General features: G+C 45.0%; 2 protein-coding genes across 4 annotated transcripts in view; both read left to right on the forward strand.

Annotated features, from left to right (window-relative positions):
• LOC133536308 (poly [ADP-ribose] polymerase tankyrase-1) overlaps nucleotides 1-24,081 on the forward strand; it is a 337,423-nt gene that overhangs the window by 103,355 nt on the left and 209,987 nt on the right. The window lies entirely within an intron of this gene.
• LOC133536310 (uncharacterized) overlaps nucleotides 14,114-24,081 on the forward strand; it is a 193,216-nt gene continuing 183,248 nt past the window's right edge. Inside the window, exon 1 of the mRNA XM_061876736.1 lies at nucleotides 14,114-14,130. The gene's annotated coding sequence lies outside the window, so the exon portion shown is untranslated. The remainder of the gene's footprint in view (nucleotides 14,131-24,081) is intronic.

Consider the following 24,081-nt stretch of genomic DNA (forward strand, 5'->3'; position numbering starts at 1 on the left):
TGTTTTTTCAAATGTGTTTATACTGTAAAGGAATGAGTTAAATGTTTAGAATAACTGGTTAATAGTGCTATTATGAAGTGCAATGTCAGCACTGTTTTTTCAAATAATAAATACATACAGCGTTTTAAAAGCATACACAATCTGTGTACATACTATATTAGTCTGTGGTTAAAAAGACTTGAAATGACTCGAAACCCAAAATGCAGGACTTGGGACTTGACTTGAGACTTTCCAGTATTGACTTTGGACTTGACTCGGACTTGCCTGTCTTGACTCGGGACTTGACTCGAGACTTGAGGGCAAAGACTTGAGACTTACTTGTGACTTGCAAAACAATGACTTGGTCCCACCTCTGCTGGATAGCATACACCACATTGTTTTTGTGGATGTGTGATGTCTGGTCTTAAGGATGCACTAGTTTCTGTCTTAGGGTGTTGCCTGGTGTGAAGTGTACTGGGCTGTTGGTCTCGATAAAAATATTCTGAGTTTATCAGATAGACCTGATACATATGGAATGACAATATGTTTGCATCAGTCACCTTTTCCCTCCTCATTCACTCTGTTCTTGTTATTTTTGGAACTGGATGCACGTTTCACAAATGACAAGCTGGGCTAACCACAGGTTTTGAGGGCTTTCTTCAAATGGCTATGGTCTTTCCCTTTTGGCCTTTGGCCTGGTAGCAACATTATCGGTTCTGATCACGCCCACTTTGTGTTCTAGTGGGTGGTTGGGAGTCAAAAAGTAGGTTTTGGAAGCCCTCTTCCAATGTGTCCTACAGACCACCAAGCATTGTCATGCGAGCCCGTTTCATGGTTACAATAGACTTTTATTTTTCTTCACTACAGTCTCTGGGTTGCTTTTCAACAAGTGTTTGTCTGTGTCCGTCACGCTCATGCTCTCACTCCAGCTTCCTTCCAGCTCCAACCACGTCTCTCGTCCTGGTTGCTGCTTATACAGAGCAACAGGTGATTAGATAACAAGGCCCAGGTGGGCCATTAACGCACCTGTCGCTGACTTCGAGGCCGATCCTGGCACACCCCTCTTCGCTGCAGGCCCGCAGGTCACGCCCCCTCCACATACTTCCACCGCCGGACGCAGGCCGGGAAACCGTCCGGCCGCGTCTTATTTAGCCTCTCCACCAGCCCGTTTTGTTTGCGGGTGGTATAGTGCCTTTATTGTGTGTGACATAAAGGACGTGTCCTGGTCAGTCAGAATCTCTTTCGGGATTCCAACTCGGGAGATGACCTGAAACAGCGCTTGCGCTACACTCTTTGCAGAGATAGAGCGCAGCGGCAGTGCTTCGGGATAACGAGTTGCGTAATCCACCAGGATGCGTAAGGTGCACAGTTACAGCAACCTTGACACTATGCTTTTGCCCATCATACAAAATTTCCACTGGCACCACAGGGTACTCGTGCGCATCCTCATGAACACATCTAATTTTCACCCTTGTTGCCTGCCTCAAATCCTTGGGTCGAACCAGGTTCCGGTGGATCGTGGACTGCTCGCGGCCCGGATCCACCATTGCCCGGTATGTACCCCCTTGTAACTTTACCGGTATACAGTACGTCTTACCCAGGGCGGGGGAGGCACTAGAGGGCCGGCCACCCAGATCACCTGCCTCACCTCCACCCGTGGAGGGCCCTGACGCACGTGAATGGGCTGCCCACGAATCCAGCATGCCTGCCCAGGTGTTTGAGGGGCCGTGTGCGCGGGAAGTGTCTTATAAGCAGCAGCCGGGACCTGTGGAGAAAGAGCAGAGGGAGAGTCACATGCGCCTCGGAACCGGCGATACCTACTCCTCCCGTTGCGCACTTTGTCTGCGCGGTGTGGTCCTTGGCGAAGGTCACCGCCGCTGCCAGGGCCTGGGGCTAGTGATACCGGACACAGTTTCCCGTCCACGCATGGATCACCTCCATGAATTGCTGCAAAACAAGCTGCTCCATCAGCTGGCTGTCGCCCTCCCTCGGCTGCAGCCAGCGCGTCGCCGCCTCTTTGAGCTGCTGACCCAGCACGAACGGGCAGTCCTCCGTCCCCAAGCGCATCGTCCGGAACTGTTGTCAGTGGTCCTCAGCGGTGCACCCGGTCTGTTCCAGCACCACCCTCCTCAGGTCCGGAAAGTGTACGCGGGAGACCGCCGGTAGGCTGAGCGCCGCTCTTTGTGCCTCCCCCGTCAGCAGTGGCAAGATTCTCACCCGCCACTCTTCTTTCGGCCACGCGCATGCCTCTGCCGTGGTCACAAAAAAGCATGAGGTCTTCCTCCTCCCCCATGCGCTGCATGGCGACGGCCGCTGGTTGGCTGTGCCGTTCCCACCTGGGAACGGCTGGGGTTTTGTTGGCGGACCGCCTCCAGCTGTTGGTGGTTGGCCGCTGTCACCTTGCCAAGGCCGTCAGGGTGTCAGCTTCCATCGCCCCAGGTGGTCCGGCTTGCTTGGGCGCCAAATCGTGGAAGCCCTCTTCCAGTGGGTCCTTCAAACCACCAAGCATTGTCATGCAAGCCCCTTTCATGGTTACAATAGACTTTAATTTTTCTTCACTACAGTTTCTGGGTTGCTTTTCAGCAAGTGTTTGTCTGTGTCCGTCACGCTCGTGCTCTCACTCCAGCTTCCCTCCAGCTCCAACCACGTCTCTCATCCTGGTTGCTGCTTTTGTAGAGTGACAGGTGATTAGATAACAAGGCCCAGGTGGGCCATATACGCACCTGCCGCTGACTTCGAGGCCGATCCTGGCACACTCTGCTTCGCTGCAGGCCCACAGGCCACACCCCCTCCACATAGGTATTGATCTGTATGTGTGGGTTTTTGGTAAACCCTGACATGGAGGCCCCTGTTTTTTCGAATTTGACATCCTCACATGTGAACTTGATGTTTTTGTCCACTGAGTTTATGTGCTCGGTGAAGGCTTGCACTTCTTGGTTTCTGATTTCCACCCATGTGTCATCCATATATCTGTAACAATGACTTGTTGCTCTTCCCTTAAAAGAGCTCAAGTTGTATTTTCCATGTCCTCAATGTAAAGGTTTGCTACTATTGGGAATACAGGTGATCCCATGGCACAAATTATGTTTTTGTTGGTGAAACGTTCCCATAAATTGAAGGTACGTAGTGTTAAGGCAAAGTTCCAGCAAAAAGAAAATCTGGTCTGGGTTGAGTGTGGATCCATCCTGTAAGATTTAATCACCTAGTAGACGTTGCCTCACCAGCTCAACTACATTCTGGGTTAGTGAGTGAGGTGGGATCTGGGGTGGAGGTCTAGAAGTAACTTAACTAGCTGCTTCTGGGATGTTTGGAGTCTTGTTTTGAGGAAGTGATGAAGCGTACTCGGATGAGAGGCAAAGTGTCTTTTAAGACAAACCAAACAGTCCAGTTACGATCGATTGAATGCCTTGAGATTACAATGACCTGGATGAATGAAAACATTCATAGACATATTTACCCTCTGGTTGTGGCAGGCACAATTATTAAGTTACATTAAGTTCTTAAAATCAACCATTGTTAAAAGAAAGGCAAAACAACTTTTATAGAGACGTAACTTTAGTCCCCTGATGCACTGCAGTTTAAATAGCATAAAATAGCATGATTTCAACACATCAGGTGTTTCAGGCATGAAGTTGCAACCTCATCTGAAAGAATAAAATTAGATGTGCAAAATGTCAGGATGGTAACTTCTGTCAACACACCTTTTAATGCACAGTGCAACTTTTTTACTAGCACAACACGATTACAATATCCAAATACTCTGCTTCCATTTTTAAATGTTTACCATGTTCATATTGTGATCTGCATATGGTATATGGTACTTCATGCTGGCAAGCTCAATTTTCAATGGCGCTGCCTGTCCTTTACTTTAAACAAATTGACCCATGAGCCTAAACGTTTGGCCACCACTGCTCTAAAGTACAACAAAACTTAGTTTAGTTTTTAAGACCTCACCTCAGCGAGCACCAAAGGAGCGTAGTTTGTGTGTTTTTGTCTGTGAGTCGTTTCTGTGACACCCGAAAGGGACAAGCAGTAGAAAATGGTTGGATGGATATTCTTAAAGAAGGGGATGCAAAGGACGCTAATGCCCTGTTTACAATAAGCCGGATAAGGTTATCCAGGGTAAGTCACACCTAACCTTATCCGTGTCCACACACAACAATGCCACTGTTTAAGACCCCTGCCCTTCTATCTGCCGGCGCAACGCGACGCATGCGTGGAAAAAAATTAAAAATAACCCACCTGAGCGTCCATCTGCTCCAATCTCAAATAGATGACTTTACTTCTCTGTGAAGTTATTTAAAAGAGCTATATTGTAAATTGTTTGCTGTGCATTTTAACATTTGTTTGCTGTGTTTTGTGTGCAAGTTTTTAAATTAAAATGTATCTCCTTTGAACAATATCCAGTGCTGTGGTATTTCAATGAACTACAATCCAGTGTGCTGTGGGGCCCTATTGTAGTGAATCACACCTGAGCCATCATAAATTACTGTATTCTCCGCACTATAAGGCACACCGGATTATAAGGCGCACCTTCGATGAACGGCCTAATTTAAAACATTGTTCATATATAAGGCGCACCCCATTATAAGGCGCATAGAGTACACGCATGGAGGATCATTTGCCTCTCAGCTCTTTCCATCGAGGACGTCGAAGACATCTACCTATTTGGAGTTGTGATCGCGGGGCACTTGCTGATTGGGCTGGGCATTGCTCTGGTGCCCAGCCCAATCAGCAAGTGCAATCAATTAATTTGAGCGAGGATGAAAGGGCCCAACGGCTGTTCAACGCAATGGAAGGATTGGGTCGGGCTGTGGGAACACAGACTTGTTAGATTTCTGAGTTGAATCGCAAAATGGATCTCATCTTGGAAAATTTTGCAGACAGGGAATAATTAATTGTAACTGAAAGAGATCCAGCATGGATAACAGAGGAAATAAGTCAATATTTTGTCTTCTCGAAGGAAAACAACTTTTTATCTACGATTTGGACTCCCTGAATGGCTTTGGCATGGAACAGGCTGTTCTGAAGGAAATCTCCCGAAGACTCCTCAAAGATAGACGCTTTTGACCTTCCTTTTTGTCAACAACATCTGTAGCCGAACTTTATCGGCCTCAGCCATACAAAAACATTCACCACCTCTCCTGAGTTAATTGGGCATATACGCACACACATGACCCCCACCCTTGAATCAACACCCTCACCACCGCTTATCTCCTCTGGGGTTGTGGATGGCTGAGCGGCGCTACAGAGCGAACAGCGGGCCTGCGCAAACCCACCCCTCCCTCTGTTGCAAGTTGGTGTGATATATGTATGTTTAATGTGTGCCATGCTATGTGAGTTTTTTTTCCTTGGACTCAGTCTAGACCTCTTCTGAGGGTCTAGCCTTGGACTGATATTTTTTTACTCCCCCCCTATCCTAATGTCACCCTTTTCTTATTTATTTAAGGAGCGCTGTAACCGGCTGATCCGTCGGCGGTCTCGTCTTATCCCCCCCTGTAACGTATGTCTGCTCTTAGCGGGACTGTGCCGAAAATGTAATTTCAGTTCTGATGTGTCTTGTACATGTTGGAACGGACAAATAAAATGATTCTGATTCTGATTCTGATTCTAAGGCGCACCACATTATAAGGCGCATAGAGTACATGCTATAGTAGAGGCTGGGGTTACGTTATGCATCCATTAGATGGAGCTGCGCTAAAGGGAATGTCAACAAAACAGTCAGATAGGTCAGTCAAACTTTATTAATAGATTACAAATCAGCGTTCTGACAACTCCGTTCACTCCCAAAATGAATAAACAGCTGTTTTATTATTTTCCCAGATTCAATAAACACGTAAAAAACGGCATCCAACATGCCCGACTCCGTCTCGTCGAAGTCGTCATTAAACGAGTCAGTGTCGCTGCTGTTAATGTTAAATTCTCTCACTGTTGCTCTATTCCCGTGTTCTACTGCGTGACTGATCGCTTGAGTTTAAACTCTGTGTCTTAAGTGTGTCTCTTAATAGGAGCCATTTTGGGCTCTTTACATAAACACACAGAAACGACACGCTTCCCGCAGTCATATATCCCAGCATGAACCGCGCGCTTCTTCTTCTACGGGGGAAAATGAAGTCAGCGGCTGCTTATCGTAGTAGAAGAAGCGCACTTCTTCTTCTATGGGGGAAAATGAAGTCGGCGGCTGCTTACCGTAGTTGCGAGACCTGTTGTGGCTCAATATTGGTCCATATACAAACCCCGTTTCCATATGAGTTGGGAAATTGTGTTAGATGTAAATATAAACGTAATACAATGATTTGCAAATCATCTTCAACCCATATTCAGTTGGATATGCTACAAATACAACATATTTGATGTTCAAACTGATATAAAAGTTTTTTTTGTGCAAATTATCGTTAACTTTAGAATTTGATGCCAGCAACACGTGAAAAAGAAGTTGGGAAACGTGGCAATACATCCTGATAAATGCTCATCAAACATTCATATGGAACAACCCACAGGTGTGCAGGCTAATTGTGAACAGTTAGAGCCATGATTGGATATAAAAGCAGCTTTCATGAAATGCTAAGTAATTCACAAACAAGAATGGGGCGAGGGTCACCACTTTGTAAGCAAATTGTCGATTAATTTTAGAACAACATTTCTCAACGAGCTATTGCAAGACATTTTGGGATTTTACTGTCCACGGTCCTTAAAATAATGAAAAGGTTCAGAGAATCTGGAGAAATCACTGCACGTAAGCAAATATATTACGGACCTTTGACCCCTCAGGCAGTATTGCATCAAAAACAGACATCAGTGTGTAAAGGATGTCACCACATGGGCTCAGGAACACTTCATAAAACCACTGTCAGTAAGTACAGGTAGTCGCTACATCTTTAAGCGCAAGTTAAAACTCTACTATGCAAAGCCAAACCCATTTATCAACAACACCCTGAAACGCCGCCGGCTTCGCTGGGCTGGAGCTCACCTGAGATGGACTGATGCAAAGTGGAAAAGTGTTCTGTCCACATTTGAAATTATATTTGGAAACTGTGGACGTGGTGTCCTCCAGAACAAAGAGGAAAATAACCATTCGGATTGTTATAGGCGCAAAGTTCAAAAGCCAGCATCTGTGATGGTGTAGGGGTGTATTAGTGCCCAAGGCATGGGTAACTTAGACATCTGTAAAGGCACCATTAATGCTGAAAGGTCCATACAGGTTTTGGAGCAACATATGTTGTCATCCAAGCAACGTTATCATGGACGCCCCTGCTTATTTCAGCAAGACAATGCCAAGCCACGTGTTACAACAGCATGGCTTTGTAAAAAAAGAGTGCGGGTGCTTTCCTGGCCCGCCTGCAGTCCAGCCCTGTCTCCCATCGAAAATGTGTGGCGCATTATGAAGCGTAAAATACAACAGCGGAGACAGGTTGTTGAACAACTGAAGCTCTACATAAAACAAGAATGGGAAAGAATTCCACTTTCAAAGCTTCAACAATTAGTTTCCACAGTTCCCAAACCTTTATTAAGTGTTGTTAAAAGAAAAAGTGATGTAACACAGTGGTGAACATGCCCTTTCCCAACTATTTTGGCACGTGTTGCAGCCATGAAATTCTAAGTTAATTATTATTTGCAAAAAAAAATAAAGTTTGAATTTGAACATCAACTATCTAGTCTTTGTAGTGCATTCAGTTGAATATGGGTTGAAAAGGATTTGCAAATTATTGTATTCCGTATATATTTACATCTAACACAATTTCCCATCTCATATGGAAATGGGGTTTGTATAAGGCGCACTGTTAGCTTTTTAGAAAATTTGAAATTTTTAGGTGCGCCTTATGGTGCGGAAAATACGGTAATCAAATCTTTAATCGACAAGACAAAGTAGACAATGCGATAAAGAACATTTTACAACAAATGGAACAATTAATCTAGACAGAGATTACCCAAAGTATTGTTGTTGTGGGTTGACTCCGCCGTTGGGGTATTCTTTCGTGAGATATGGCGTCAGGGGATAAGCTGGATCACCCAAAATAAAAACAGCGGATCTTTATCTTCCAGCAGTTGTTTGGGATACGAGGGGATAGTTCCATCTTTCAGCTGCGCGCTAATGGCGGAGTTAGCCAAGATGCGGGCATCATGCACACTGCCTGGCCATTTCACAGTCACACCCATAAAGCAATATTTATAGTCACACACGGCCTGTATCACATCCACGGGAGGAAGGGACCACGTTTTTCGGTAAATGGACTCACAGCTGACCTGGACATTTGAAATGTATTTTGCCGTCTGAGAAGTGTTGTGTCCGAAATAGCTACAATTGGCCCGTTGGCTTCTCTTAAGGTATTGATTTGTGATTTCCCAAAGCGCCTGTACATGTAGAAAAAGGAGAAACACGGGCATGTCTGGATGATCCACCGCCATCTTTGTTATGAAGCTGACTATCGCGGGTTCTTTCTGATGTCTCTTCTTGTGTGTGTGGAGCGCGGTCTTTCTGGCTTCACTTCCTGTGTGGGCGGGGTCTTTTTGGTGTCACTTTCTCTCCGAACTCACTTTTTAAAGGATGAATTAGTCCATACAAAACTAAGTGGCGGAGAGTCAAGAATTACACGGCTGACTTACCCGTGTAAAAATCTGTCCGAGGAGGGGTACCTTAAATGCTGGTTTAGTGTGTCTGAAACGAGGCTTAGGCTAAATAATTATTCGTTTAAGGGGTTAAACGATTTAGTGTAAACACAAAGTTCATGTAAACACTCCTGATCGAAGAAATTTAACCGGAGTAAACTATTTATAATGTCACTACAGACAGAGAGTATACCGAAAAGCATTTAATTTTACCAAATAATTTTGAGATCTACCAAAAAAGGACCTAAAGCTCAACTGGTCCATCGTGATCGACAGGCTGGTGACCCTGCCCTGATGTAGGCTCTGTACCGAGGAAGTAGTTGTGGCTTGTGCAGCCCTTTGAGACACTCGTGATTCTGGGCTACATGAATAAACATTCATTGATTAATTGATTGATAGATCTCAAAAAGGTTTCTATCTAGGAGTAGGTACCGAATTCTGTACTTTTATATGTACCGACCAAATTCCAGCAGTACTACCTAGTATCGATTCACGTGAAATTAAAGGGTACTGTATTTCAATCCCTGCACATGACATCACGTCCGGTTATAGTCCCGGTACCGGCTCAATCATATAGCTTGCAAACAGACATATTTGTAGCGAATCGATTCAATTTTCCATACCAACAGAACAAGCATGCCTGAGAGAAAACGCGAAATAGAAAGGCACCGCTTTTTAGAATGCGCTAGCTCCATGCCAATAGGATGTGTTCAACATTAGTGATTTTACAAGGCAATTTCAACGCATCCAAACTACGACAAAGATTCACATTAAAAACAACTGCTGTGTAACTAATAATTACAATACTTACATTACAAACACTTTTTAGGGCTGAAAAAAGTCAAAACTCGTGCATTCAACTTAATGGCAAACACTACTTCCTAATACGACAACATACTAAAAACAAACTGAAATTAATGCACAGTGAACAAATAAGACTCAGAAGTGTAGAAAACAAGATATAACGACCGCATAGTATCTAATGTTAGAGACATTGATATTTTACAACTAAACAAATTAACATTTAGTATTACTTTAAGACATACGAAAGTACAGAAAATTTAGATTTCCAGATACTGGGAATATGTACCATTTCGGTTCAAATGTGAAAAGGACCTCACTATTACCTCAATTTGCATCTAAAGATATGATTCCAAGAGACTTCAACTGAGTTATGTAAATATATGGTGCGTTGTTAGTGCAGTTATTAACAAGCGGACATTCCAACTTTAACTTGCTTTCAGGAAAGAAGCATATGGCCATACATTTAGGTGTGGAAAAAAAGTTGGTCCTCTCAAATTTTCTACAGCGGCCGGTTGTGTAGTTGCTTACACATTCTATTGAAATAGACAACAATTTGATTGGTAAAATTAGTACTCAACATTGGTAATCTTTAAATCCAGGCTGAAAACACTTATCTAACTGTGCGTATGAAAACTTAACGTATTTGACCTGCACTCTTTCATTTTAATTGAATTAATTCATAATTTTTTGGGGATGATTTTATATATTTCAATTCATGATTCTTCTTTTAATTTGATACATCTTTAAGCACTTAGCATGAGTTGCGCGCTATAAACAAACGGGTCTTGCCGTGCATGGCATTACTTAAATGTTCTATTTTCTTTCCACAGTTATGCTATGCTGTGTTTTTATTGTGGTGCTTCCATCCATCCATTTTCTACTGTTGTCCCTCTCGGTGTTGCGGGGGTGCTGGAGCCTATCCCAGCTGCATTTGGGCGGAAGGCGGGGTACATGCTGGACAAGTCCCCACCTTATCGCAGGGTCAACACACTTATTAAACACAATTGTTAATACCGTGAATAATGCTCATTTCATTTCCGTTTGTAATTACTTAAACGGTCGTGCTGCTGCACAAATTTTTTCAACTCATGCTACCCTGGGGTCTTTAATCTGCTGAAGGTACTGTTGTGAGTGATGCATTAGACAGTCTCTGAAGACAGTTTTGTTTTATTAAAAGTTTGACAGGCTATGGTTTGTTGAATTTCCTTAAAAAAAAGAATAAACTGACAGTTGTGAACATCGTGTATATTTGTAGCCCTTATACAAGCTTCCACGTGACAACCTGCACAAGCTTTTTCCTCCCTGTCCTTTTTGTTCAACGGCTGTTATTTAGAGATTCTGCTTCTCCATATCCGCTGCAGGCTAGCACAGCTTCAGTCTGAGGTGGGAAGCTTATATTGACCCATAAATTTACTGTATGATGCTGTCACATCCAAACTGCTTAGAGAAATGACAGACTTTGTTGTCAGTGCGGAAAGAGAAAAAGTGCAACATTTTCTAAGCTGCGATATACTAGAAATCCAGATATGTGCATTGTTTCAACAGTGATAAGGCTAAACAGTCATCACAGCACATTAGTCTAGTTTAGTCTTTGCTCAATTTAGTCTTCGCATGGCGTAGTGGGTAGAGCGGCCGTGCCAGAAACCTGAGGGTTGCAGGTTCGCGCCCCGCCTTTTGACATCCAAATCGCTGCTGTTGTGTCCTTGGGCAGGACACTTCACCCTTTGCCCCCGGTGCCGCTCACACTGGTGAATGAATGATGAATGAATGAATGATAGGTGGTGGTCGGAGGGGCGTAGGCGCGCAAACTGCCAGCCACGCTTCCGTCAGTCTACCCCAGAGCAGCTGTGGCTAATGATGTAGCTTACCACCACCAGGTGTGAATGAATGATGGGTCCCCACTTCTCTGTGAGCGCTTTGAGTATCTAATAATAGAAACGCGCGATATAAATCTAATCCATTATTATTATTGTTATTTTTTAGTTAGAATACTGAATTGCTCCTCGGAAATCACAATGGGCAAATTTCACAGTTACGTTTTAGGTCCTCATTGGCATGTGCCATGGCTCTTGATACCACACCAGCGGTACACTCACACAGATACCATGATCCCATAGAAGTACAGAGCGCATTATTAAAATCATTGCATACGCTTTCTTTGGCTAATTAAAAAAACAAACTAGTTTCACACCAATTTGGTGCAATACTAAAGTTGACAAAAAATATGAGGGGACATTAACTGACATAAGTTGATTTTATTACCAATGCATTAAACAATCAGTTGAAAAGTTTCACAATGTACGTTCAGTAAAACAAGTAATAATGTACAAATCCCGTTTCCATATCAAGTTAAAGTTAAAGTACCAATGATTGTCACACACACACTAGGTGTGGTGAAATTTGTCCTCTGCATTTGACCCATCACCTTGTTCATCCCCTGGGAAGTGAGGGGAGCAGTGGGCAGCAGCAGTGCCGCGCCCGGGAATCATTTATGGTGATTTAACCCCCAATTCCAACCCTTTATGCTGAGTGCCATGCAGGCAGGCAATGGGTCCCAATTTTTTTTATAGTCTTTGGTATGAACTCCCAACCTACCGATCTCAGGGCGGACACTCTAAGTTGGGCGGACACTGAGTTGGGAAATTTTGTTAAATGTAAATATAAACGGAATACAATGATTTGCAAATCATTTTCAACCCATATTCAGTTGAATATGCTACAAAGACAACGTATTTGAAGTTCAAACTGATAAACATTTTTTTTGCAATCAATCCTTAACTTTAGAATTTGATGCCAGCAACACGTGACAAAGAAGTTGGGAAAGGTGGCAATAAATACTGATAAAGTTGAGGAATGCTCATCAAACACTTATTTGGAACATCCCACAGGTGTGCAGGCTAATTGGGAACAGGTGGGTGCCATGATTGGATATAAAAACAGCTTCCCAAAAAATGCTCAGTCTTTCACAAGAAAGGATGGGGCGAGGACCGAGGTACACTCCTTTGTCCACAACTGCGTGAGTAAATAGTCAAACAGTTTAAGAACAACGTTTCTCAAAGTGCAATTGCAAGAAATTTAGGGATTTCAACATCTACGGTCCATAATATCATCAAAAGGTTCAGAGAATCTGGAGAAATCACTCCATGTAAGCGGCATGGCCGGAAACCAACATTGAATGACCTCGACCTTCGATCCCTCAGACAGCACTGTATCAAAAACCGACATCAATCTCTGTCACAGAAAACCACTGTCATTAAATAAAGTTTGTCGCTACATCTGTAAGTGCAAGTTGAAGTTCTACTGTGCAAAGCGAAAGCCATTTATCAACAACATCCAGAAATGCCGCCAGCTTCTCTGGGCCCGATTCGGATAATCTAAGATGGACTGATGCAAAGTGGAAAAGTTTTCTGTGGTCTGACGAGTCCACATTTCATATTGTTTTTGGAAATATTCGACATTGTGTCATCCGGTCCAAAGGGGAAGCGAACCAGCCTGTTATTGACGCAAAGTTCAAAAGCCAGCACCTGTGATGGTATGGGGGTTCATTAGTGCCCAAGGCATGGGTAACTTACACATCTGTGAAGGCACCATTAATGCAGAAAGGTACATACAGGTTTTGGAACAACATATGCTGCCATCTAAGCGCCGTTTTTTCGGACATTAAATATCTTGTCTTTGCAGTCTATACAATTGATAATAAGTTGAAAAGGATTTGCAAATCATTGTTTTCTGTTTTTATTTACGATTTACACAATGTGCCAACTTCAATGGTTTTGGGTTTTGTAGTATGGTGGAAATCATGGCAATTGCCTATACAGCACAATTATTTGTATAGTCACTGGACCAGGGGTCTGCAATCTTTACTATCAAAAGAGAATTTCCCCCCTCGTCCACAAAGAAAAACATGTGAAAGCAAAACACAGCTAATAAACTTTTTAAACATTTAAATTGTTTTTTAAATGTTTCCTGTTACAAAAAAAATAGAAGTGAAGGTGTAGGCTCACTTTGAAATAAATAACACTAAACTTGTGATGTGCAATATTATAATGTATACCGTAGTGGGATGTTAAAATATGTCCACTGTATGATATGATTATTGATTGTTTACATCGTAATTTCAACATCCTGGCTTCGGCTAATGTAACGGCAGCAACGATGTCAACAATGTAGCAGAGATGGGCGGACAGCCAGATAGAAGCTAAACCAATAAAGCACAAAGAATAGTTAACTCCAAAAGAGGCAAGAAGAACACCTTAGTTTGAATTTTTAAAAAGTCAGAAGCCGGCCAAACAACGATAAACCACAAAACATGCTGTTGTCAAGTCAATGCTAGCAAAATTAAGAGTTCTTCTTTTCTGTCACTTGAAAAACATGACATTAAAAACACTACAAGGACAGCAATGAAATGCAACAAAATACTAAGGTTACCTCAAAACCACAAAGTGACTAAAAGAACCCCACATCAATCAAGCTTGACCGAGTCGTCTAAAAACACTGCCTATGACAAGCGTGTGATCATCAATTTCTGGATCTCAATGCTGATCTTCCTTATGTCGAGGCTGTGAAATGTAACTTTGAGCTACGAACAGGACTGTAGACTCTTTGAACTTTATGAAAACTTAAGAAAACTTGCTCGCATATGTATATCGAGCTAAATATCGACAATAATCCCAATGCATACTTTTTCATTGGTAATAATGTCAGGAATGGCACGATACTTTAAAAAAATACATTTGTTAGGTTTGGGGAGGATTTGAATATTGTTCGATTAGAGCTGTAGCTTGGCTCTAAGAGATCACAATAATGATTTGTATCTCCCCTATTGTTCCTATCTTTGGTCATTGATCCTATTTCAGTCTCAATGCAGTGAGTAGGCCACTTTCATCTTGTTGTAGCTCCCCTTGGCTGCAAGTGCAACATGTCGGTAATCTGTTTGTCACCCTCCTGCCTCAAAAGACATCATCTGTACACGTTGTCCTCTTGCCCCCCTGCTGTCCCCCATTCTTAATCTTTTCTTGTTCGCCACCTGGTTTTCACAGAACCATCTCAGTCTTGAGCTTTGAATCAGTGTGACAGTATTGCAGGTGATGTATTATCTCCTGAAATGGTTATTAAAGCGCCTTTAGTACCAATGTTGTTATTGTTATTTTTTACTCACATTTTAGTCTCCCAAATTGATTTAGATTTAGTCAACATATGATCAACTAAATTTCACAATATTTTAGACCGCTAAAACTAAAGTCAGTTTAGTCGACATTAGTCCTCTTCTCTTTCTCACAGATGTAAAAATATTATGATGTGGGACTTGTTAAAGGCCTACTGAAACCCACTACTACCCACCACGCAGTCTGATAGTTTATATATCAATGATGAAATATTAACATTTCAACACATGCCAATACGGCCTTTTTAGTTTACTAAATTGCAATTTTAAATTTCCCCGGAGTTCCGTCTTGAAAACGTTGTGTAATGATGTGTACGCAAGACGTCACAGGTTTTTAGGAAGTATGAGCGCTACGCACACACACAGCTAAATGTCGTCTGCTTTAACGGCATAATTATACAGTATTTTGGAGAACTGTGTTGCTGAATCTTTTGCAATTTGTTCAATTAATATTGGAGAAGTTAAAGTAGCAAGATGGAGTTGGTAAGCTTTAGCCTTTAGCCACACAAACACACAGGGATTCCTTGTTTAAAATTCCTGGAGGTGAAAATTTACTATGGATCAGAGCGCGGTCAAGCCAACATGAAACCCGACGGAATGTCAACCAGCAGGTTTCGGTGAGAAAATTGTGGTTAAAAAGTCGCTTCTTACCGGGGAAAAGCTGAGGTTGCCCCGTCCACAGCTGCCGTCGAGTCCCTTGATTAACTGCACGTCAAGACACCCGTGGACGTACACCTCTGACTATCAGATAATATTAAACTCACTAAAACACTAGCAACACAATAGAAATATAAGAGATTTCCCGGAATTATCCTACTAAATGTGTCTAAAAAGATCGGAATCTGTCCCAATGCAATCGCCTTTTATTATTTATTTTTATTTTTTCTAGTCCGTCGCTATCAATATCCTCAAACATGAATCTTTCATCCTCGCTCAAATTAATGGGGAAATTGTCGTTTTCTCGGTCCGAATAGCACTTTTTGTTTGAGGCTCCCATTATAAAAAATGTGAATATGTGAGGAGCCCCCACACTCGCGACGTCATCTTCTGCGACTTCCGGTAGAGGCAGGGCTTTTCTCTTAGCACTGAAAGTTGCGAACTTTATCGTGGATGTTCTCTACTAAATCCTTTCAGCAAAAATAAGGCAATATCGCGAAATGATCAAGTATGACACATAGAATGGACCTTCTATCCCCGTTTAAATAAGAAAATCTAATTTCAGTAGGCTTTTAAATGCATACAGTTTTGTTTTGGTGGTGAAAAATCCAATGTCCTTATTTCACAAAGTAAAGCAAATAATTGGCACGCCTACACAACTCCTGGCCCCTCTCTCATCCGTTGTTTAAGTGATATGATTGGATCTATTCCAAACTAGTCCCACCCATCTACAAGACAAAATCAAATATGATTGGATTTTTTTTCTGTCAACATTTTCGTCATGTTTCTATTTGTTGACTAAAATGCCAGTTAATTGAATCTTTGTTTTAGTTGTTGTGCTTTTGTTCTGATTAGTTATGATCTCATTATTGTCAGCGGTTGGCTTTTGATGATAACTAAGACAACAATTCCTAGTCATTGAAATTAACACTGGTTATGTCAAAACCATTGTTATTTTGAAATAAATTGTCAAGAACGACCAAGTCATGATGGTTTTTGCTCTTTTTATACATTGAAACTCGTTTTGCTATCACCTTCAGGTAAAATATGTAACTGTAGGAGGAAATAATTAATTCTCATAAATAATGTTATTACCTGCTTCAATTCTTTATGTGTTAAGAGTCAATATTATGACATTTTAAATGCTCTCCTCACTGCTGTCTATTTTTTTTTTTTTTTTTTTTTTTACAAGAGAAGCAGCCTATGAGTTGACATTATGTTCATCTTTCTGCTCTTGAAATTAATCTAAATTGTGCGATTAGCAGTGAAATTGGACTTCTACCAGGTTCCGCTGTTGAGGCCTTTTAGAGTTGGAGCATTTGTTGTGGCTTATCATGACTTCTTCCTACACAGCAGCTATATTCAACTTGTGGCCCGCCAAAGCTTTTCATTTGGGTTGCCAAATATCACCCAAATAGGCTTGATGAAACCATTTAAACCCGGGTTGCTCATGTATGCAGTACTCCTGCCAGCCCACAGGGGCAACAGCGAGGAATATGTCACGATGAAGCAGCAGCGGGGCGAGTAGAAAAAGACTACCGTATTTTTCAGATTATAAATCGCTCCGGAGTATACGTCACAACGGCCGAAAATGCATAATAAAGAAGGAAAAAAAGGAAATGTATTTGATAAAATCCAACACCAAGAATTTTAATTAAATAAAGAATAGTGAACAACAGGCTGAATAAGTGTACGTTATATGAGGCATAAATAACCAACTGAGAAGGTGCCTGGTTTGTTAACGTAACATATTATGGTAAGAGTCATTCAAATAACTATAACATATAGAACATGCTATACGTTTACCAACAATCTGTCACTCCTAATCAATGAATAATATGAAATCTTCTTCCTCGATGTCGCTTCTAAACAACTCTGCCAACTCCAAAGGTATGCGCCGCTTCTTTTTGTCGTTTTCTGATGCATATTTCACTACATCCAGCTTGTAATCTGCAGTACATGATTTCCTTTTCGGTGCCATTTTTGTTCAGCCCTTCTCAGTTTTTATAAGTTACTGCCAACGATGAAATGATCCATTTTAATAGCTACGGCAGTAGCATATAGCAGTTAGCATTCCATGACCCACAATGCACTTTTGCCATGACCCTCTCCCACTGAATTCTTATTGGTTGACGTGTGTGGCAATTGCTGACATTTTCTTTGTCTCTTCCGCAAACGAGATAAATAATATTATTTGATATTTTACAGTAATGTGTTAATAATTTCACACATAAGTCGCTCCGGAGTATATATCACACCTCTGGCCAAACTATGAAAAAAACTGTGACTTACTGGCCAAAAAATACGGTACTCATTCAACCATGAATTTTTTTTTTTTTAAATTGCAAAAATCTGACTTTTATGAACGACTGGAAAACAAGGTATGAATGTTCTGCCCCGAGCAAATGTTCAAGTCATTGCTTCCTGTCGGACCTTTTAAGCGACAGACACAGTGTTCTAGACCTGAAGCAATTATGGTAAAAATCCACATAAGTAAGCTTCATCACAAAACTTGGTCTCCTCTTTGTAAGTAGATATTGTGCATAAAGATATATAGTTAGTCTTCTAATGAAATTGCTGACTTTGATGTATTTTGCATGTGTGGTCTGTTTTTTTTTTTTAAAGAGTAACTCTGGGCGATCAGAGCTTGTTTAATATGTGTCATGCTAAATTTGACCTTGTGACAGACTTCTCAAGCCGTCGTGCGGGTTCCATGGACCGTCAAGGAAGGACATAGCGGCGGCACGTTTAGACCTCATTATTTTTTAGTAAAGACTGCTTTTCAGCTGCTCCGAAAGCCGCTCACTCTTCCGCTTGCCTTTCTGGTTCGGGCGTTGTCACCTCTCTCTCTCTCTCTCTCTCTCTCTCTCTCTCTCTCTCTCTCTCTCTCTCTCTCTCTCTCTCTCTCTCTCTCTCTCTCTCTCTCTCTCTCTCTCTCTCTCTCTCTCTCTCTCTCTCTCTCTCTCTCTCTCTCTCTCTCTCTCTCTCTCTCTCTTCGCATCAGCTTCCCTCTGGCTCCTTCTCATCTCTTCCCCTTTACTCCTGACGTTCGCGGCTGTTGGCCTTTTATACAGTGGGAGTGAATTACTCAATTGTACCAAGGTGCGCGATCCACGCACCTGATCTTGATTGCGGCGTCGCTCCCGGCGCGCTTTGCCGCTTGCTCGCCGTCCACGCCTCCTCGCCGCCATCTTGGGCCGGGCTCCGTCCGGCGTGCCCTGCCTCGCTGTCGGACTGCCGGCCTCGCCTCCTCGCCGCCATCTTGGGCTGGGCTACGGCGTGCCCGGCCTCGCTGTCGGACTGCCGGCTCCGCCTCTCCACAGACCTGTAGGCCGATACACCTTATTGCGATGATACTCTATTACCGTATTTTCCAGACTATAAGGCGCACGGGACATTCATCCTCCGCTGTTGCCATTTCTAATATAAAGTAGTGTAAAGTTCTTGCCATGAATACGCTAAAACATATTGGTGTCGTGAGTTTACAATATACACCCAAGGAACTTTAGTTATTTGAGAGTTCCGGTCGGATGGTTTTTCACAGGACACATTTTCGGCGGATGAGGAGATGCTGCTCCGTTATTGATTGAAGTAAAGTCTGAATGTCATTAAAACAGTTAGCTCCATCTTTTGACACTTCTTCCATTCCCGTCCTTGCACGCTACACCGGTACAACAAAGATGACGGGGAGAAGACCCTGCCGAATGTGTGCCACGTAAATAAGACCGCCCACAAAATGTTGCATCCTGAAGTGACTGTCAGAAAGGGGCTTGAAGATGATGTGTAAAACATAATCCATGCAACATTTTGACCAAATAATCACCATTACATGTTATGTAGACCACAAGGACTCCTCTCTGAGCTGCCACCTTATCGTGGTAGAGGAGTTTGCGTGTCCCAATGATCCTAGGAGCTATGTTGTCCGGGGGCATTATGCCCCCTGGTAGGGTCTCCCAAGGCAAACAGGTTCTAGGTGAGGGATCAGACACAGAGCAGCTCGAAGACGCCTCTGAAGAAGACAAAACATGGACCCAGATTTCCCTCGCCCGGACGCGGGTCACCGGGGACCCCCTCTGGAGCCAGGCCCGGAGGTGGGGCACGATGGCGAGCGCCTGGTGGCTGGGCCTATTCCCATGGGGCCCGGCCGGGCACAGCCCGAAAAGGCAACGTGGGTCACCCCTCCAATGGGCTCACCACCCATAGCAGGGGCCATAGAGGTCGGGTGCAATATGACCTGGGTGGCAGCCGAATGCAGGGCACTTGGCGGTCCGATCCTCGGCTACAGAAGCTAGCTCTTGGGACGTGGAACGTCACCTCACTGGGGTGGAAAGAGCCTGAGCTAGTGCGCGAAGTCGAGAAGTTCCGGCTGGATATAGTCGGACTCACTTCGACGCACAGCAAGGGCTCTGGAACCACTTCTCTCGAGAGTGACTGGACCCTCTTCCACTCTGGCATTGCCGGCAGTGAGAGGCGACGGGCTGGGGTGGCAATTCTGGTTGCCCCCCGGATTAAAGCCTGCACGTTGGAGTTCAACCCAGTGGACGAAAGGGTAGCCTCCCTCCGCCTTCGGGTGGGGGCATGGGTCCTGACTCTTGTTTGTGCTTACGCACCAAACAGCAGTTCAGAGTACCCACCCTTTTTGGGTACACTCGAGGGAGTACTGGAAAGTGCCCCCCCGGGTGACTCCCTTGTCCTACTGGGGGACTTCAACGCTCATGTTGGCAACGACAGTGAAACCTGGAGAGGCGTGATTGGGAAGAACGGCCGCCCGGATCTGAACACGAGTGGTGTTTTGTTATTGGACTTTTGTGCTCGTCACAACTTGTCCATTACAAACACCATGTTCAAACATAAGGGTGTCCATATGTGCACTTTGCACCAGGACACCCTAGGCCGCAGTTCCATGATCGACTTTGTAGTTGTGTCATCGGATTTGCGGCGTTATGTTTTGGACACTCGGGTGAAGAGAGGGGCGGAGCTTTCTACCGATCACCACCTGGTGGTGAGTTGGCTGCGATGGTGGGGGAGGATGCCGGACCGACCCTGCAGGCCCAAACGCATTGTGAGGGTCTGCTGGGAACGTCTGGCAGAGTCTCCTGTCAGAGAAAGTTTCAATTCCCACCTCCGGAAGAACTTCGAACATGTCACGAGGGAGGTACTGGACATTGAGTCCGAGTGGACCATGTTCCGCACCTCTATTGTCGAGGCGGTTGATCGGAGCTGTGGCCGCAAGGTAGTTGGTGCCTTTCGGGGCGGAAATCCTAGAACCCCTTGGTGGACACCAGCGGTGAGGGATGCCGTCAAGCTGAAGAAGGAGTCCAACCGGTCCTTTTGGCTCATAGGACTCCGGAGGCAGTGGACAGGTACCGACAGGCCAAACGGTGTGCGGCTTCAGCGGTCGCTGAGGCAAAAACTCGGACGTGGGAGGAGTTCGGAGAACGACTTCCGGACGGCTTCGAAGCGATTCTGGACCACCGTCTGCCGCCTCAGGAAGGGGAAGCAGTGCACTATCAACACCGTGTATAGTGCGGATGGTGTTCTGCTGACCTCAACTGCGGATGTTGTGGATAGGTGGAAGGAATACTTCGAAGACCTCCTCAATCCCACCAACACGTCTTCCTAACAGTGCCTGGGGAATCTTTGGTGGACTCTCCTATTTCTGGGGCTGAGGTCGCTGAGGTAGTTAAAAAGCTCCTCGGTGGCAAGGCCCCGGGGGTGGACGAGACCCGCCCGGAGTTCCTTAAGGCTCTGGATGCTGTGGGGCTGTCTTGGTTGACAAGACTCTGCAGCATCGCGTGGACATCGGGGGCGGTACCTCTGGATTGGCAGACCGGGATGGTGGTTCCTCTCTTTTAGAAGGGGGACCGGAGGGTGTGTTCCAACTATCGTGGTATCACACTCCTCAGCCTTCCCGGTAAGGTTTATTCAGGTTTACAGGAGAGGAGGCTACGCCGAATAGTCGAACCTCGAATTCAGGAGGAACAGTGTGGTTTTCGTCCTGGTCGTGGAACTGTGGACCAGCTCTATACTCTCGGCAGGGTTCTTGAGGGTACATGGGAGTTTGCCTAACCAGTCTACATGTGCTTTGTGGACTTGGAGAAGGCATTCGACCGTGTCCCTCGGGAAGTCCTGTGGGGAGTGCTCAGAGAGTATGGGGTATCGGACTGTCTTATTGTGGCGGTCTGCATTGCCGGCAGTAAGTCGAACACATTTCCAGTGAGGGTTGGACTCTGCCAAGGCTGTCCTTTGTCACCGATTCTGTTCATAAGTTTTATGGACAGAATTTCTAGGCGCAGTCAAGGCGTTAAGGGGGTCCGGTTTGGTGGCCGCAGGATTAGGTCTCTGCTTTTTGCAGATGATGTGGTCCTGATGGCTTCATCTGACCGGGATCTTCAGCTCTCGCTGGATTGGTTTGGAGCCGAGTGTGAAGCGACCGGAATGAGAATCAGCACCTCCAAGTCCGAGTCCATGGTTCTCGCCCGGAAAAGGGTGGAGTGCCATCTCCGGATTGGGGAGGAGACCCTGCCCCAAGTGGAGGAGTTCAAGTACCTAGGAGTCTTGTTCACGAGTGAGGGAAGAGTGGATCGTGAGATCGACAGGCGGATCGGTGCGGCGTCTTCAGTAATGCTGACGTTGTACCGATCCGTTGTGGTGAAGAAGGAGCTGAGCCGAAAGGCAAAGCTCTCAATTTACCGGTCGATCTACGTTCCCATCCTCACCTATGGTCATGAGCTTTGGGTCATGACCGAAAGGATAAGATCACGGGTACAAGCGGCCGAAATGAGTTTCCTCCGCCGTGTGGCGGGGCTCTCCCTTAGAGATAGGGTGAGAAGCTCTGCCATACTGGAGGAGCTCAAAGTAAAGCCGCTGCTCCTCCACATCGAGAGGAGCCAGATGAGGTGGTTCGGACATCTGGTCAGGATACCACCCGAACCCCTCCCTAGGGAGGTGTTTAGGGCACGTCCAACCGGTAGGGGGCCAAAGGGAAGACCCGGACACGTTGGGAAGACTTAGTCTCCCGGCTGGCCTGTGAACGCCTCGGGATCCCCCGGGAAGAGCTAGACGAAGTGGCTCGGGAAAGGGAAGTCTGGGTTTCCCTGCTTAGGTTGTTGCCCCCGCGACCCGACCTCGGATAAGCGGAAGAAGATGGATGGATGGATAGACCACAAGGAAATGAAAAAAATATATATAATAATATGACTCTTTTAATGTGTCCTATAATCCGGTGCGCCTTATATATGAAAAAAAGATCGAAAATAGACCATTCATCGGCATTGTGCCTTATAAACCGGTGAGCTCGATGGTACGGAAAACGCGGTACATTCAAGAAGGGTGGAAGAGACCTCCATGTTGTGTTCTTGGACCTAGCAAATGCCTTTGGGTCAGTTCCTCATGATCTCCTCTGGGTGGCATTCCACTATTTCAGTGTCCCGGATTCCATAACTGGTCTAGTCAAAGCCTATTTCCATGACCTACAGCTATGCCTGACAACTGGTGGGTGTAACACAGCATGGCAGCGACTCGAAATAGGAATAATGGCAGGGTGTACCATCTCACCTCTTGCTTTTACAATGGCTATGGAGGTCATCATCCGGGCCTCTAAGTGGGTGGTAGGAGGTCAAAAGATTAAATCCGGTCTTCGTCTTCCCCCCTTCAGAGCCTATATGGATGACATGACCATCCTCACCACAACCAAGGCGTGTGCTAGGCGGCTGCTGAACAAACTGCAAGAAAACATCCAGTGGGCCCGGATGGAAATAAAACCAAGCAAGTCCAGAAGCATCTCAGTGGTGAAGGGGAAGCTGATGGAACATCGATTCTGTGTGGGTGAGGAGGCTATACCAACAGTGTCTGAGAAGCCTGTCAAGAGTCTTGGGCGTTGGTATCATGCCACCCTCAAGGACACGGGGCAGGTGGACCAGCTCAAGCAGGATACTATAATTGGCCTTGAAAACATCGATAAGACCATGCTCCCTGGCCGGTTGAAGCTGTGGTGCCTCCAATTTGGGTTGCTACCCAGGCTTTTGTGGCCTCTGACCATCTATGACGTACCAACCACAAAGGTAGAAAAGTTGGAGAGGATGGTTAGTGCATTTGCTAGGAAGTGGCTGGGTCTTCCCAAATGCTTCAGTAACATCGGACTGTATGGAAGAGGTGTTCTGGAGCTTCCTGTTTCCAGCCTAGTAGAGGAGTTTAAGTGTGCAAAGGTAAGGCTGGAAATGACGCTAACAGAGTCTCGTGACCCATGCGTTGCCCAAACAGCTCCTACCTTGGTGACCGGAAGGAAATGGACTGCAGCGGCAGCTACTCTGCAAGCAAAGGAGGATCTTAGGCACAGAGACATCATTGGCCTCGTGCAGCAGGGAAGAGGAGGCCTTGGCCTTAGTGAGAGCAGACCGGTGTGGCATAATGCGGCTCCAGCTCAGCGACGACGGCTGGTTGTAGAGGAGGTACGTCGGCATGAGCAGGCAGCAAGATGTGCAAAGGCTATCTCACAAGTTAAGCAAGGACAGTGGATGAGCTGGGAAGGAGTCGAGAGGAGAAGGCTCTCATGGAGGGAGCTGTTGGGCATGGAGGCAGTTCACATCAGCTTCATCTTACGCTCCACTTAGGATGTCCTTCCCTCCCCCTCCAACCTCAAACAGTGGTATGGGGAGGACCCTACATGCCCCCTCTGTCCATCTCCAGCTAACCTCAAACACATTCTCGTTGGCTGCAAGACAAGTCTGTCACAAGGGCGCTACACCTGGCGGCACAACCAGGTTCTGAAGTGCCTAGCAGCCACGTTAGAGGCCAGAAGAGCGAAGATCAATGCCCTGCCCCCGCCAAAAGTACATCCTACAGCCACAAGAGAGTTCATCCGAGAAGGT

The sequence above is a fragment of the Nerophis ophidion genome, linkage group LG17 (assembly GCF_033978795.1).
Source record: "Nerophis ophidion isolate RoL-2023_Sa linkage group LG17, RoL_Noph_v1.0, whole genome shotgun sequence".
Classification (NCBI taxonomy): Eukaryota; Metazoa; Chordata; class Actinopteri; order Syngnathiformes; family Syngnathidae; genus Nerophis; species Nerophis ophidion.